Source organism: Triturus cristatus, chromosome 3_1, assembly GCF_964204655.1.
Source record: "Triturus cristatus chromosome 3_1, aTriCri1.1, whole genome shotgun sequence".
Classification (NCBI taxonomy): domain Eukaryota; kingdom Metazoa; phylum Chordata; class Amphibia; order Caudata; family Salamandridae; genus Triturus; species Triturus cristatus.
In genome coordinates, this window is record NC_140583.1 from 1,160,680,074 (window position 1) to 1,160,696,004 (window position 15,931).

Below are 15,931 nucleotides of genomic sequence, written 5' to 3' on the forward strand. Positions count from 1 at the left end.
GGTGGTAATTCGGTGCTCCACGTCCACTTTTCCTCTAGTGTTAGAGTGATCCCTTGCGACTGCGCGGCCCTCGGTCGGCGGACCACCCTGCACGCTGGCGACGCCATATATGCTTGATTCCGGTCCAGGGAAGACATGGCTTGGCAGTTCGGGCTGGACTGTTCCCATGAGGCACAGGGTCAAGACTGATTTGCATATGGCCATGTCTGAACTGGGGTGGCGTAGTGGGCAAAAGAACGATGGATTTAACCCAGATCTCTTGACTGGGGGAGAATGTCTGCATTGTCAGCATTCCGTCCATCATTTGTTTGTTGTGGCGACGCCATATATGGCACCTCATCCACGCATTTGATCCTGCCAGATACCAAACATGCCTGCCACCACACTTAGGATCCTAACCCTCAATGTACAGGGTCTCAATAACCCAGTGAAGTGCAGGGCGGTTCTGTAATGTCTAGAAAACTCACAAGCAGATCTCTGCCTTTTACAAGAAACCCACCTTCTGGCGAGAGACTGCTACCGTCTTCGGTCCCGAAAATTTCCCACTCAATTCTTCTCCTCTGGCCCTACTAAAACAGCTGGGGTGGCGATTTTGGTGGCTCAGAAGTTTCAGGGGGAGGTCCTACATAAAGAGGCCAAGATTAAGGGGAGGCTCTTGACATTCCGCTTCGCCTTAGGTGGACTGACATTCACTATTGGCTCCCTGTACACCCTGAATGAAGGCCAGGAACGGTTCTTACACTCCGCTCTCACCGAAGCCACAGCTACATCAGACCGCAATATCATTCTAGGGGGCAACCTGAACCTGGTCTTCGATAACATTAAGGACAGATCCAGCCAGCGCACTCACCAATGAGGGGCACTCTCAGCCGAGGGGCTTGCGCGTTTAAATGACCTGGGGCTATGTGACCTTTGGCCTAGCCTTCATCCTCTTGATAGGGAATACTCATATTACTCCAACGCACACAAGACCTATGCTAGATTGGACCATTTCTTAGTATCTGCTCCAGTACGCGCACTCACGACCGCTGTTGACATAGGAGTGGCGTCCCTGTCGGATCACGCTCCAGTACTCGCCACTCTCACCCTTCCACCCATAACGCGGCCTGCCAGGGTATGGCATCTTCGGGACAACCTTCTACACCAAGAGGAAGTTGTTATGCGCATACAACACTCCATCGGCGACTACCTTGCGCAATGGGCGGCATTGAAAGCAGTAGTTAGGGGGAGTTCATCGCGGTCTCGGTGGCTGACAATAGGGAGCGCAGGCGCAAAAGGGATGAGCTCACACAACAGACCCGAGAGCTGGAGCAGATGCACCAGAGGACGGGAGTCCTGAGGGTGTGGCGACAACTTAAAGTTGCGCACCACCAATTAGCGGTGCTTGATCAAGATAGAGCGGAATTTGCGGCGCTGCAACTGAGGCATGCGTACTATGCCGGGGGGGGGGGGACATGTGCGGACGCCTCCTCGCCCATAAGTTGAGGGGGGTCCGTCAACGACAAGGGGTCAAGGAGATCACCCGAGCGGATGGTAAATGGAAGATGGTCGGAAGATGACGCTATAGCGGAAGCATTTTGCGACTTTTATGCCACTCTTTACACGGGGGCCTAGTTAGAAAGTTCTGAGGGAACGGCCGTCTTGGATTCTGTAACCCTGCCAGCTCTGACTAAAGCCCAGGCTGACCACCTTGACAGAAACATTCAGACGGAGGAGGTCATAGCCGCTATATCCCGTCTCAAGCTGGGGAAAGCCCCCGGTCCGGACGGCTTCTCCGCTATTTTTTACAAGACGCTTTGCACCTTGCTCGCCCCGATTCTCACCCGGCTGTTTGACTCTTTTGCCGACCAGGGGGCGATACTGAGTGATCTCTTAGAGGCCTCTATAGCGGTGTTCCCCAAATCCGGGAAGGATAGATCTTGCTGCGGAGCATATCGCCCAATATCCCTCCTTAATATAGATTTTAAATTGTACACAGGGATTCTTGCCGCTCGTCTTGGCCCCCAAATGCCCAGCCTCATTGACCCGGACTAAGCGGGGTTCATCCCTGAACGCCAAACATCAGATAATACCAAATGGATTTTACACCTTATCGATAAGGCTACCCGAGTGCCGGGGGAATACATGATGCTAGCCATCGATGCTGAAAAGGCATTCGACCGTGTACACTGGCCCTAATTGGAGCAGGTGTTAGAAAGAGTGGGGATGGGGGAACGATTTCGCACGTATGTACTTAATTGCTATAAGTTTCCCACAGCTACGGTCTGAGTTAATGGCTACACATCCTCCCGATTCCCTATTGAAAGAGGCACGAGACAGGGGTGCCCGCTGTCGCCCCTTCTCTTCGCCCTCTACATGGACCCTCTAGCTCAGAGAATGCGGCAGAATCCGGAGATCAGGGGGATCAAATTTGGTGGCTATGTCCATACGATTAGCTTATACGCAGACGACGTGTTAATATCACTTGCTGACCCGAGGAGCGCACTGCCGGCTTGCTTAGCAGAGCTGGACACCTTTGCCCGAGCTGCTGGATTTAAGGTGAATGCAGATAAATCAATGGCCCTAGACCTTTCCTTGTCACGTCTCACCCGGGAATATTTGCAAACCCTGCTTCCCATCCAATGGGTGGCAGACACAATCCCATACCTGGAGATTCAGCTGTCCTGCAGTGGTTAATACTAATTATGCAATACTGCGTGGAAAAATCTGCCGAGAGCTTGGCCAGTGGAAACACTACCCCCTCTCATGGCTAGGCAAAATTGCAGCGGTCAAAATGACAATTCTACCACAGATCCTCTATCTTTTCCGCACCATACCTCTCCGACCGTCTGCCGGGTGGATTCGGCAGACGCAATCCGACTTAGCCCAGTTTAATTGGAGTGGTCAGAAACCGCGAATGCGACGGACACTAGTGACGCTTGCCCCGGAAGCTGGTGGGCTTGGAGTCCCTGATCTTCAGCTCTACTTCCAGGCGGCTCAATTGCGGTACCTGGTGGAATGGAGCAGATGGGAATCTGAGAAACACTGGTTGTTTCATGACCAGGCGGTGGCGGCACGGCCCTTGCAGGAAATTCCCTTCCTGCGCAAGCCCCATAGGCCCCCTAATCTGTATGCCTCGTACATTACGCGGGTCCCCCTGGAGGTGTGGGATGCCACTAACATCAAGCACGAACTCACAATCTTCCCATCTCCGCTTACCCCGTTGGTCGACAACCCTGATTTCACCCCTGGTATGGATAAGGTAGCTTTTGCAGGTTGGAGGCTGGCTGGTTGCTGTTTTCTGTATCATGTCTATGGCGCTGAAGGTGTTAGCGCGTTCACTCAGTTGCGGCAGGAATTTGGGTTCCCGGAGACAGAGAGACTAAGATATCTACAAGTAAGGCATTGGGCGCTTCAGCCACAGGTCCACTCCGAGGCAGACAGATGCCTTTCCCATTACGAAAGATGGCTCATCACCCGCACGTCAGATAAAAAGCTCATCTCCGATCTCTACAAGAGGTTGCAGATCAAACACACGTACGCGCACAATCCTAGCAGAGAGCGGTGGAAGCGGGAGTTGGGCAGGACACTCAGCCACAAAGAGTGGGATGGAATATATTACAGGGCCAGGCATTCTTCGTATCACATGGGGCTTACGGAGACACTTACGAAGATTGTGACATATTGGTACTATACTCCAGAGTGCTTACATGCAATGGACTGCTCCCGAGAAGCGACATGCTGGCGTGGCTGTGGCCAGGTGGGCAATCTAGTACATTTGTTATGGGAGTGTGAACACGTTCAACCTTATTGGACCCAGGTGCTGGATGAAGTGGACAAGCACTTTGAGACTGAGATCCGACGCTTTCCAGCCTATGTACTACTGGGTCTTCCCAACCCTCTGACCTACCCATTAAGATCTTGCAGGGGCAGACAGATGGCCATTGCACTAGGGTCGGCGACACAAAACATACTTACACATTGGTGCACTCCTAACACCCCAACTTTTACAGGCTGGCTGGACCGTCTGTGACATGTCCTTGGTATGGAGAAATTGGCACTTACCATGGCGGGGGAGGGAGCCAAATATGCTGAGTTGTGGCAGCCATTTCTGTCGCTATTAGCTACCGAATCCCGGGAAATCACATGCCCCCGATGTCTCAGGTTGCTGCGCCTTACAGAGGCACGACGGGCGGACTGCTGAGGGGATCGGGGGGGGGGGGGGAGTTTAGTATAGCTTGGGTGATGGACGTGGAGCACGGGGGGCGGAGGGAAGGGGTGGGGGGATCCCGGGGGTTTCCTTTTTTTTTACTTTTCTTTGTTTAATTGTTATTCCATGTACGTGATATTAACCAGCTAAGCGCACACTGTTGAGGTCGCGCCCTAGAGTCACTCGGACCAGTGGTAATACCACAGCACTACGTGATGATAGTTATGTGTACGTGGTTCTGTTTGTGAATTTCAAAATCAATAAAAACATTTAAACCATAAAACCTTTATTCATGGGGTGTGCATCTCCAAGCACAAGGGTATTCTTCGTAACATCCGTGCTTATCTACAACGTGTTGAGGCGGATCTGTAAGACAAAGATTGTGCTGTCGTGGCTGGTGGAGATCCCTGAATACACCACTGCTCTGTATTGTTAGTGGAGTTCCTCTACCTCGCTGATGGGGAGGTTGCAGACTTTGGGAAGCACTCCAGAGTCTGTGGATATGGGGAGGGGGAACATCTAGGTTGTACCCTTGCTCGAAACGTGCGCCCAAACCAACTTCATAACTATGTCACTGAGTTACAGATGGATACTGGATTGCGAATTGTGGACGGTGAGAGTGTTCTGGTTGAGTTTCAACAGTATTATCAGCGCCTCTATGTTTCCTGTGTGCCCGACATTCATTCCGATATTTCAGTCTATCTTTAGTAGGTCGCGATGGTCAGTTTTACAGATGTTCAACAACAGTTTCTTCGTGAACCAGTCACTGAGGAGGAAGTGATACAGGCTATTGATGTTCTTGACCGTTCTAAAGCACTGAGACTGGATGGTTTAACAGGGGCCTTATTTATATAAGGCTTTCAAGCAACAGCTGGCTACCCATATCTTGACACTGTATAATGAATCCCTTACCGCTGGCACACTACCTCCTTTGCGGGCTATTCTTACATTATTGTTAAAACCGGGCAAAGATCCTTGCCAGCGTGTTTCCTACTGACCCCTCTCCCTCTCGAACCTTGACAATAAAATTTAAGCCAAAGTCCTTGCCACCAGACTGTCACTATTTATGGAGCAGATTATTTCTGCCGTACAATCAGATTTTGTTCCTCATCGGTCAACTCCTCTCTATTACCATTCCGTTTTTGCAGTACTCAATATGGTGTCACCATCTACGCCTGCAGTTGTGGCCTTGTTGGATTCTGAAAAAGCATTAGATTCTCTTGAATGGCCCTTCTTGAAAGTAGTACTTGGCAAGCTCGGTATTCCCACTTGTAGGAACCTGGCTCTGTATATACTATACCAAAGTAAGGTATAATGTGCACAGAGTTCAGGGGATCCCCAGAGGTATAGCAGATGCTTAATTAGATAGTCACTAACCGCTCTATTTGTGGTAGCGTGGTCGTGCAGTTAGGCTTATCAGAGGGTGTGTTAAGCATTTATTGTATTCACTCAGGGAAGAACTGATGGCACACACTCAGTGACTGAATCCAGACCAATTAGGTAAGTATAAAAAAAGGAATACTTGAGTTTCATTTCTACAACCAAGCAGAGTTTGGCACAGGTAGGTAAAATGTACTTTCGAATACACGGTTGTACACAAAAATGCAATTGTAGATGAAATTGGAATTCTTACAGGTTTGTATTTGCTTTCAAAACAGTTCAGAGTACATGGAATTATTTTTGCAGTCATTTTCAGTTTCATAGACTATTTGGGGTAATATGCCTAGATAGCACAAAGTAGATCCTACAATTTACTTTTTTATTTGTAGTTATTTATTTATTTTAATATTCTATTGTAAAACTTTAAACATAGTTCAATGGAGGCACACAATTGATTTCAGAATGATACAGTGAGTTTGTGATGCACAATTCCGGTACCAGTTTGACATAAATGCATAGCAGCATAATATACAGTGGTACATGCAGTTCTGTTGAGTATAACTGGAGTGGGTAGTGTGTGGGGAAATGTTCTTGTGCACACAGACAGCCTCATGGTCTAACTCCCGCCAATCTCTAGTATAATTTGCATTATGATTATGCACTAGGGGAGTGAGGGTTTGCCTCAGCATCTTCCATCTGGCGAAGGCATATTATAAGTGGGACCCAGATATTGTGCGGACAGCTTGCTGGGGGCATGAGGTCCCAATATGTGGTCAAGTGCGTCTGACAGTGTGCAGCATCAGCCAACCATGCATTACCTCCTCGTTAGTCTTCCTCGCCACATGACTTACAACGTGAGCGTCAGCTCCACAACAGAACCCTCCAAAGCAAAGCAAAAAAAAAAAATGTCAGCATCCCATGCCTCCCATCCCTTCCCAATATGGCCGACCCAGTCACCCATGACCCCTATAAGAGGCGGGCCGGCCCAACCCAACAGCCTGTTTTTTTTGTTCTGCACTCTCTCCAGAGCGCATCAGGTAAGTGGTGCCTGCTGTAGCAGGTGCGTGGGTCCAGGGTTGGAGGTCCTGCTCTAGCGGACCCTAGGGGCATGGACCTTGTTTTGATTCCCCTACTTGTTACCCCCGGTGTGTGTGGCGGTTGCTGTGCTTGTGCCGGTGAGGCTCTGCCTTAGCGAGCCGTGGGTTTTCAGGTGAGGGGGGGGGTTTCCTTGTAACGGCTATGGTGCTCGCATACTGCTATTGTTCTGTGTGCAACAGCACAAACATGCCTCTGCGCGACATTTCTCACATGCTTTCAATTACAACTGCATGTACGTCTGTTTGCTTGTACATTCCCTTCGCCGCCCGCTTTTCGTTGTATTCTGCGGGCGGCAGCAGTACGGAGCTTGGCCTTCCGAGTGTTGCGGGCGGGTGCTTTGCATTTCTCTTACCCTGTTGCCAACTCCTGCCGCGTATTCGCCTGCCCTTCGTGGCGTTGGTGGAGGCGCCGGCTCTGCGGGGCTCGGTCCGACTGTGGGCCGCTGTGCAACTCCGGCGCGACGTTTTATGCGCCAGGGCGGCCATGGGAGATGCAGGCTTACCTGCGTCCTGGTACACTCTTCCGGCTTGGGTGCGCTCCGGGGTGGCGGCGTTGCTGGCTGCGCGCTGTTGATCCTCGCGGCTCGTTGTCCCGGGAGCGGGGCTTCGTTGGGGGCGTGTCCCGCCGGGTGTTTCTTCCACCTTCCTTGCCTTTTTGGGCGCCGAGGGTTTTCTTTCGAGTCAGGATGGCAGTGAGACACAGTCTGCTCTGGCGGCGTGGGTTCGTATTCCGCTTCTGACACATGTGTCTTTGCTTTTGGGTTATCATGCTGATACGCGCTTCCTGCATAATGGTGGATGGGGATGTCCTGTCCTCCCGGGCTCCTCCGGACACGATTGCCCTGCAGTCCTTTCAGGACAGGGTTCGGCCCGCTGTTTCGGCGGCTTGTGCGCTACGCCCGTTGCCAGGTCCCTCCTCCCCGTTCCGTCCTCGCTTGGATCCCTCCTTGGTCTTGGTCACGGGTTCGGTTCCCGGCGGGTCCACTCGGTCCTTTCTTCTGTCTGGGGTCATTGGATGTGTACCTTTGAGTTAGGGTGTCACCTACTCTTCTGTTACTCAGCGCCAGCATTCCTGTAGTGGTAAAACGTGCGCTTTCCGCCTACGCAGGTTCTGTGTGGTTGTCCTTCCCAGTCATTGTGCTGGACTTCTATTGTGGGTTTACACATGCATGAGGTTCATAACTTTGTGTTGTCGTGCGTTTGCTGCCTTTTCTTACTCTCTTTCGGGGGGCTTCTCGCCTGGTGCTGTAGTCTTCTCTTGTGGACCAGGAGCTATAGCTCAATGGTATGTCTTGTGCCTATGGTTATATAGGGTCTCACAGGACAAGGGTTCGTGTCCCGCAATCACTGTCATGGTGTCATAAGTTGGCAATATGTGACCTCTTATATCTCTTACTGCTCTGAGACGCCGGTCGTCTCTCTTTTTTGTGATCCTTCTGTGATTGGTGGGTGCTCGCTTCGGCGGCACATCTACTGAATTTGGATCGATGCAGGGTAGTTTTGCAGGGCCCTGCGCATGGATGACTCGCAAATTCGTGATGCGTTCCATATGTGCAGTTGTTTTGTCCTGCTTCTGGGGCCTCTCGGATTCCATGATCCAGGTGCTTTTGCAAGGGTCGGGGTTTACCGGTTCTCTCTCCCGGGGCTATGGTTGGTCTGGTGCCTCTGGTTGTCGGGGCTGTCTCAGGACTTGGGTTCGAGTCCTGCATGTCGCTGTCTTTGTGTCATGGATTGGCTGACTTTCGGTACTCTGCTTTGAGGCTTTGCTTCACTTTTCCGGTACGTGTGCATGGTGGCTTGGTGTTCTGTTGCGTCCGCTTCAGGCGCCTCTGTTTCTCCTCTTGATCTGTCTGTCGCTTTGGCTCTGTGGGGGTGGGATGCGCCGCCCGCCTTCCCTTCGGGTGCTGGCGGTGGTGGTTGTAGGCGATTGTCTGTTTACTTCGCTGTCGCCTTCCTGCGCGCTGACGTTGTGTTGCCTTCCCTCTCTTCCCACTCCTACTGCTCTGCCCCGGTTGGTTCAGGGTTCCCGGGTGGGGGCCCTGCTATGTCGGATTCTCTTGCTGGTTCCTCCTCCTTCTGGCCGTCGCGGCCCTACCGTGAGCTATGGCTCAATGGTGTATCTTGTGCCTGCGGTTGTTCGTGGTCTCTCAGGAGGAGGGTTCGAGTCCCGGACACGTTTTCGAAGTGTCGTACAGTGGATTCATTTCTGATTCCTCGTGGTAGCCCTGCGCTCCCCCTCCCCCGCCGCCTTGTGCTTGATGCCCTGCTCTAGCGGGCTCTGGGGTTTGGGTTCTGGCGTTTGGCTCCCCCTCTCTGTGGGGGCGGCTGTGGGCTTCTCTGTGCCGGGGTGCGTGTGGGTCACTCGGCCTCCTTTGTTGTGACTCCTTGCCCCTTCACGGGCTTTAGTTGCCTTTCGGCTTGCCGTCAGTGTCCGCTCTGTTGGGGTCGCTCTGGCCTTCGGACGTCTGGTCCGGTTCAGGTCTTGGACTCTTCCCCTGTGGTTCAGGTGTTCCCTCCCTGGTCTTTCCATGTCAGTGGGTGCTCAGTCTCTGGAGTGGGCACTGTACTTTCTTTCCGTATAGTTGGTATGTGTTTCATTGTTCCCGCGGGGGTCTGTCCCTGTCTGTGGCTGACCGTCCTCTGGGGTTTTCATGGCTTTTGGCATTGCCTCCCTGTCTGCCCCTGGCCTGTTCTGCTTTCTGCGGTTGTGCTGGGTCGGTCTGGTTGATGCCCGGTTGGGGTACCACCTGGGGCTTCCGGGTGCTGTAGCCTGTGGGGTCCTTCTTGGACTCGCCCTGTCTTGTTCAGGTCTGCGGCTTAGCCGCTCCTTCCTCTTCCTGCTCCTTGTCTCGGCGGGTGGCTCTTGCTCCCCTTTTCGCCTTGCTTCTCCTTGCCCCCTGGGGGTTGGGATTTTTTTTTTTCCATGGTCCTTCTGTCGGTCCTGGTGTGTCGGGCCTGGGGTTCGGCGCCCGCCTCTGGTGGGGTGGGCGTTCTCTCCCTTTTTCGGCTGGGTCGCTTTTTTGCGGTCTTGCGGGTCCTTCTCTGTTCGGGTTGATTTCTCCCCTGGTTTTTCCTATTGGGGTTGTCTGGTTTTTCTCCGCCTGGTGCGATTCTATGGCGTTTGGCATGGTCCCGGCGCAGGGGATGCACGCACTTTCGTGTGGCGTTCTATGCAGTCTTGTTGCCTGGCTGTTTTTCTCCTTCCAGTTGGCTCTGGTCCTTCCTTGGTTCGGTTTTGGCCCGGGCCCTTCCCGCTTCTGTCCTGGTGGGATGGGAGGTTCGGGTTATGGCTATGGCCTTCTGCATCTCCTGCGTGGGTGCCTGGGGGTGCTGGTGCCTCCGGTTCTCTGCTCCCTGGCGGGCCCGTGCACTTCCAGTGTGCCTTGTTTCCTCGTCTTTTGTCCCTGGGCATGGGGTTCCGGGGCCTGTTGGCTCTGCTGGCTCTCTGGGGGTTTTGACGTGGCTCGGGTTCGGTTTTCACCCTGCCCTTCTGTCCTTCTCGCTTTTGGTGATTGCTCGCTTCGGCGGCTCGCTTGGTCCCTGTGTGGGGCGGGCTCGGTCCGTGGCGCTGCTTTTTTCCCTGCCTTCTGTGCTTAGGTGATCTTTCGGGTTCTCCGCTTTCTGCGGTGGCCTGGTTGAGTTCTCTGGGTGGCCGGGTCTCTTCGGTGTCGTTTCCGTCACCTTCCTGGGTCTTTTTGTTTCCTTGTTCCTGCCTGGGTTCTCTCCTTGGCGCGGTCCCTTCCGGGGGGTCCTTTGTGTGTCTGGGTTTTTTTTTCCCTTTCTGTTTCTCTTCAGCGCCCCTTTTCCTTGCTACCTGGAGCTTTAGCTCTTTGGTTTGTCTTGTGCCTGTGGGGGTACTGGTTCTCACGGGTCGAGGGTTCGTGTCTCGCACGCGCTGTCACAGTGTCGTTAGTTGGCAGTCTGTTGCACTCTTCTTTTAGTGCGGCTCTTGCCGGTTGGCTTGCGACTGATTCCGCTGCCTCTGGTGGTTTCGGCTCTCTCGTGGGTGGTGTTCTCCCTTGCGGGGTTGCTGTGTTTTGTCGCACTGCGTCTCCCTTTCGGCTGTGCCTTTTCTGTGAGGTCACTGTGGCGGGGTTGCCCTCTGTTCCTTCGGTTTTCCTTCTTTTTCTTGAGGGGGTTTGTTGCCCTCTTTTCGGGATCTCCGTTGGCCGGTCCTGGTGTGTTGGTCCGGCGTACTTTCTGGGCCCTGTTTTCTGGGGCTTCTGGCTCCGTGCGGTCTGATCCGGAGTTTTTCTCTGTCCCCCTTTGGCCTTTGCTGCGGCTGCTTCCTGCCGGCGCCTCGTGTCTCTGGGGTCCGGGTTTTTGTATTTCCCGGTGTCATTGGGTCCCGGGCTGGTTTTTTCCTGCTCGTGGTTGCCTTTCCCCTGGGTGGTTCTTCCACTCGTTCTGACCTGTTGGGTTTTGCCCTCTCGTCTGTTGGTGTCTTGTGAGTTCCATGAAGCCGTTTGGCTTTGGTATGTGCTCACGTTGTAAGTCATGTGGCGAGGAAGACTAACGAGGAGGTAATGCCCCGATTACTTACCGGTAATCTTCATTACTCCGAGTGTAGTCTTCCTCGCCACATGACTTCCCATCCCTCCCTCCCTGTCTGGCTATCGGCTTCATGTTTTGCTTGGTAGTTTCAGGCTGTTGGGTTGGGCCGGCCCGCCTCTTATAGGGGTCATGGGTGACTGGGTCGGCCATATTGGGAAGGGATGGGAGGCATGGGATGCTGACATTTTTTTTTGCTTTGCTTTGGAGGGTTCTGTTGTGGAGCTGACGCTCACGTTGTAAGTCATGTGGCGAGGAAGACTACACTCGGAGTAATGAAGATTACCGGTAAGTAATCGGGGCATTAACCGATGGTGCTGGTTTGTGACCCCAGTGAATCACTACCCTACGCTTGGTCAACAGTAGCAGCATCGCAACTAATCGTCGGTGCATTTCCAGAAGCTCCTTGGCATAGCCTAATAAGCATATAGGCACAACTGGTTTTAGGTGTGCTAGTGTGATGGAACCTATTGTCGCACATACAGCATGCCAGTAGTCCGCTAACTTTGAGCACCGGAAGCATTGGGCATCAGTAGTCAGGCCCATCTTATAGAGGCTCACTAGGGTGTGGTATAATCTATGTAAGTATTTAAAATGTATTAGCCTCAGTCTGTAGTTTGTGGAGAGTCGCTTGATTTAGCTGCAGCAATATTACCATTGGTCCGCAGTTATGTTTATGCCCAACTCCGCTTCACAGTTCTGCATATCCCACGCAGTGTCCCATAGAGAGTCTGCTAGTGTTAGAGAATAGAGTCTGGTTATTAATTTGCACAGTGATGTGGCAGTATGTACATATTCAAGCACTGTCTTCGCTGATGGAGAGTCTGGGAACACGCTGTTTGTGTTTCTGCAGGACACTCTGTTTATTTATATAGTAAAGTGTCTAATGGTGTAAGTGTGCGTGTTAGTGAAGGGGGGCAAAAGCTGTCCATCAGGGTATAGATCAGCGACTGTACGTATGCCCAGTGTCTTGGCACAGCGCTCCATTCCTTTATTATACAGTGTAGGGGAAGGAGGGGTTTTCTGCCAGTGCGATGGATAGTGTGCGCGTATCGAAGCCTGTCTATTAATCCTCTCCCACGCCCAGCGCATGCATTCCACCATGTTTATTTCATTCTTAGGTGCTTTGTACACGTGGGGTGCAGCCAGAAGTGAAGGAAGCATGCCTGAGCGTAAAGCGCATATAGCTGGAAGTCCGGGACTCCCATTCCGCCGCGAGCAGCCGGCATCGTTAGGGTTTCATAGGCCTTCCTCGGCTTACGACCTGCCCATGTCAGTGTTATCAAAGCGGAGCCTTTTAAAAAACGATTTATTGAGGGGTTGTGGTATATTGAGGAATAGATACAGAAATTTTGGCAAGACTACAATATTTGCAATCGCGATCCGCCCAGCCATTGAAATCGGGAGTTTTTTCCATATCTGGAACTTAGATTCAAGCCAATTTACTGTAAGGCTGAAGTTCAACCTCCACAAAGTTCTTCCGGATCTCTGCTGAGCCATATTTCCAACTATTTGGTTGGTTCAGTGGCCCATTTTAGTAGAAATTCTGTTAGGTAAGGACACGTAGCGGCAGTAAGGGGAAACCATATAGATTTGCTCCAGTTGATATGGATTCCCGAGTGGCCACCAAAATGAATTATTTCTCGCATCAAGGGCTCCAGATTTCTGTACGGCTTGCAAGCGTATAAAGTTTTATTATCCGATCCCACTTAAATTCACCTGGTGTGGGGAAATACACGGGCCCGAGTACGCTGGCAGGCCCTAGCCCTCCCCTACGACAGAGGTGGCTACGTAGTTCCCGATTTCCATTTATATTATTTAGCAGCTCAATGCAGCTACGCCTACTCATGGTATCATCCTGACGCTAGGATTCCATATCTCCGCCCGAATCAGACCTAGTTCTCCCTGAGCGGCTGTCCACCATCCTTCCCAAAGGCCTCCCTAGAGACCCAACGGACATTCAAACAGTCTCCACAACCAGTTGGGCCTGGGAAAGACTACGGTATTACACTCACACAACTGTCCTGTACTCGACTGCACTCCCACTTCCTAAAGCCCGCTGGCTCCCACTTACAGGCGAAACAATAGTACAGTGCACATTGACTAAATTCAAGGTCACGAAAGCGGGAGATCTATTTCCGGATGGCCATGTTTATGCCGGTGAAGACTAAATCCACTTCCCTGACGCCTCATTCATGGACCGGTTCATACTCCGACGCCTACAATCCGCGCTAAAAGCCACACTACCCAGTTACCCTTTAGAACCCGACTCATTTGCTCCTTTATCCCTGATCATTGAGAGTGCACGGGGCACACATCTCGTTTCCAAACTGTATAAGCTCTGCGCACAGCTTGTCCTTGTGCACGACGACAAGCTCCGAAAAGATTGGGAGACCTGGGTGGACCGATTACGGACGACCAATGGACCGCATGCTGTGCCCTAACTAAAGCCATTTTCCTCAACAGCAAGCATAACCTGCTCCACTTCAAGTTTCTGCGCAGGGTATACAGCACACCCGCCAAAGTACACAGAATAGATCCGACTTAAGCCACATAACTGCCTCAAATGCGGATCGCCACACGTCGACTTTGCCCATTTGGCATGGACTTGCCCGCGCTTGCAACCATTTTGGAAGGCGATTCATAAGGAGCTTGGCGACATTATCCATATCCTACTTGACCCGATCCCCGAAATTGCACTCTTAGGCTACATGGTTAATTTCCCCCCAAAAATTCGGAAAATTGCAGCCCTTAGCTTTCTATTAGCCAAAAGGGAGGTGGCGCTCCACTGGGGTAGTGAGGCTGTCTCTACAATGCAGAGTTGGCTACGAAGCATGGTTACATGCAACACGCGCAGCGACATGTACTCCACGACTATCCCATCTTCTTCAAGGCCTAGAGACATTTGGGGCCCACTGAAAACATATCTTGCCTCCCAACAAAATGACTTGCCTGCTCAACTGGTTAGTGGCATAGTGCCAACTTGGGTGGGGTGAAGATTCCCCTCCCTTCAACTCTCCGTTGTTGTTATATCAGTACCTATGATTGAGAAACTGTTTAAAATGTTTATGGATACCATACAGAACCCTGACCTAGTTATGAGGCATCACACTCAACGGATTTATAATATGGACAGTGAGACCTGCACTTGATTGGCCCAGATATCCGCCACAAGCTGGACGTGTGATGCACCACTGTTTCGGTTTGCTGGCAAACTTCAGACACTGTATTGGCACTGTAACTTGGCAACTTATATTTTCCATCAGACTGTGAGAATTGTTAATTGTGATGCTTATAATGTGATCAAAATGAAAAATAAAGTTTAGAAATAAAAAAAAAGTTTTATTATCAGCATACATAGACACTACTAGTCCTCTAGCCGTGAAGCAGAGGCCCTGCGCAGTGTGATGCTGACGCAACAGTGCTGCTTGCGGTTCCATGGCAAATAACAGTGGGGAAATCGGACAGCCCTGCCTTGTACCCCGAGCTATCGTGATGGGCCCCATGAGTTGGATATTTATTTTGATGCGTGCCAATGGGAGAATGTACAATATTTGGATCTTACAGATAAAACCAGCACTAAACCCAGATGCCCGAGGTGCAAGAAGAGGAAGGTCTTCTCTAGCGAGTCAAATGCCTTGATGGCATCCAGGAGAGCCGGCACTGCTGGTAAGGAGGGATTGATTTGGTGCATGACCGAAAAAATTGTACGCAGGTTATGTGATGGTGCTCTTCCCGGTATAAAACCAGATTGATGAGGGCGTGCAATCTGATGGAGAAGTCTAGCCGCAGATTCCTTAACTTAGAATATCTCCTTAGGCGTCAGACTGGATCCGGAAACTCTTTTTTCCCCAGCAATACCTTTGCGCGCCAGGAGGTGGCGTCGCCAGGTCCGTCCTGACGTCGTCCACGGAAGTGACATCAATGGAGCCATATAAGCCCCTCCCGGCGTGGTGATGTCCGTTTTCTTCTTTTCCACGTCTTAACGCGGATCCGGGAAAGCACATACCTCTGGCCTGTTTTTGTTATCTTCAGGCCTTTTCGACACCTTTTTGCATCAAGAAACAGTGTGTTAGATGCCCTTTGCGGGCTTCAAGCCATGCCGATCCTGCTCGCGACAGAGGTCAGTGACGGACCCTCACAAAATCTGTATGTGATGCGTGGGTGAGCACCATGACTCTGTGGAGTGCAATGTTTGCCACAAGCTGCGGCCGAAATCCCTGCGGGAACGCTGCATGAAGCTGCTATCTGCCTGGATGTCCCGAACGGACCCCTCGCGACACAGGTCTCCTTTTCCAGTGGAGACGTCAACGCGGCACCAGTCCTCACAGGAGGATGTTCCTGTTCGGGGCAGGTCCCGGGACCGCCGCCGTCATTCGCCTACCTCAGGTAAGTACAAACGGAAGTCGCGGAAGTCATCGGCTTTGTGTCGACATCACTTCTGGGCCCGCGGCTCCCGGTCTTTGCCGGACTCGGGCCCTCAGGAGTCGGACCCGGCATACCCCCCATTTCCGGGTGCTGGGGCGACTCGAGCACAGATGGAGGACTACTGCAGGACCCTGCAGTCCTTTCTTGCTTTGTCCCCCCTCCCCGGCGTGCCTTCGGACCCCACAGGGGGAGTAGGGATTCAGGTCGGGACTCCGCCGGCGGGTTTACCCTCAACTCCGACCGAGTACCCTGACTCCGACTCCGGAGTCGCCGCAACGTCAGGACA

At 52.1% G+C, this 15,931-nt stretch overlaps 1 protein-coding gene and 1 non-coding gene across 2 annotated transcripts in view; both read left to right on the top strand.

The window, feature by feature from the left end:
* Positions 1-15,931, top strand: part of LOC146861707 (uncharacterized) — a 383,712-nt gene that overhangs the window by 216,963 nt on the left and 150,818 nt on the right. The gene's annotated exons all lie outside the window — the stretch shown is intronic.
* LOC146861708 (U6 spliceosomal RNA) lies at positions 8,116-8,221 on the top strand. The gene has a single exon (XR_014979355.1). It is a non-coding gene; the product is annotated as a U6 spliceosomal RNA (small nuclear RNA).